Below are 1,723 nucleotides of genomic sequence, written 5' to 3'. Positions count from 1 at the left end.
AATTTCGTCTTTACAAAGGTCTAAATTGAAGAATCTCAAAGACCCACTTCCAATTTCTCAACAATGGAAAACTTCAATTCTTCAAAGCTAAGGAAAAGTTTGTCTCCAAACTCAGAGTTCCAACTAAAAAACTGATAAATTATATATTATGAAAACTGATACTAAACTAAATATTCAAAAATGTATTTATAGCCAAAAATATGCTGCGAAATACCATTCGGTGCAGTAATGTCACGACCCGAGAGTACCCTCAAGTCGTAACATGCGTACTCGACCTCTTGGAGGTCTAATACTAGCCCTCAGCAATCAATCATTACATTCAGTAATAAAAACCGTAAGGAATAAAAACACTTTTTTAAAACAAATCCATAATACCCATAAAAATTTTCAAATGTAAAGAAGTAGAATTTCTAAGTCTCAAGTACCATCTTAGACACGAATATAACATCTTAGGGACACGACCCCTTTACAACAATAGAAAATATAAGTCTTATACAATGTCTAAATGGAAATACTAGAAAGATAACAACTATGTCCTCGAATATATGAGGACATACCAAGCTTCTTGAGAAGAGTCAATATCCCAAGCTTCGTCAGAAGATCTCCTCACTTTCCACCACCTACACTTGTAACAATAGAGAAATATGGAATTAGTACAATAAGTACTAAGTATGATGACCATGCAAGAAAACATGCACAACGGACATTTACAAGGAATGTATGCTTTTAAGACCTTCTTTAACAAACCTTTACTAAAGACATTTCATTTACAACGTAACATCAATAGACCAACATTCTTTAAGAAACCATTTTTGGAGACATTCAAGCACATAAGGGGACTTTCACATAATAGTCGTTAGACTTAGGGAACTCACTTTAGTATCTTCTAAGCCTACTCGTGCCATGTGTAGATAGCATCTCATACTACTACCTACACGTTGTAGAACCTATCCAATATTAGAGTGCATATCCCATATGATGGAAATAGGCCTTAACCGACATAGACCGTTCTAGCAAGGTATGGAATCCGGAGTCTATCCTACTCCGTGGAGGTTGTTCTACTTGCCAAGGGTAGAATTAAAAGCAACTCATATTGGCACATGGTTTAAGAGATGTCCAAGGATATTCATTGTGCCTAATCTCATGCTCAACTAGGCCACCATCCTAACCACATCCACTCGGTGCTTAGCCTTGGTTTCCATAGAGTATTCAATCACCTATGTACTAGAGAGGGTTCCTTTTCTAGTTCAACCAACTCATAGTACCTCTTCCGAAGAAAGGCCCCATTTCTTAGCCATAGCCAATCTAGGTTCATAAGGATACCTCATTTGACTTCTTAGCTAAGGATTCTCATGCCGTTCCGGCTCCATCCATCTCTAAGTCTATCATTTCACTCAAGAAGGGAACATCACCCTAATGCCCATCCTTCAAGGTTATACATTTACTTAGGAAAGCTAGACTCATGAAAAAGGCACTATGCCTAAGTCTACTAATTCAAGTCTTGGCCTAGAATTTCTCTTTTAGCATTTATAGGAAGAGCTCCATTACTAAGTCATAGCCCAACCAAACATTCATATACTCATATACATAATCAAGCTTTCATGACACAAGACAAGATACTCAAGTCTAGCATATGAGCTACAACATCACCTTATTAAGACTCATCATAGTCCATCATCACCACATATCACCATTTCAAGAGAAACATGCTTTCACAGTAGCA

The sequence above is a fragment of the Solanum tuberosum genome, unplaced genomic scaffold (genome assembly GCF_000226075.1).
Source record: "Solanum tuberosum cultivar DM 1-3 516 R44 unplaced genomic scaffold, SolTub_3.0 scf00276, whole genome shotgun sequence".
NCBI lineage: Eukaryota > Viridiplantae > Streptophyta > Magnoliopsida > Solanales > Solanaceae > Solanum > Solanum tuberosum.
The sequence above is the reverse complement of the archived record's forward strand: the minus strand, read 5'-3'. Positions refer to the sequence as shown.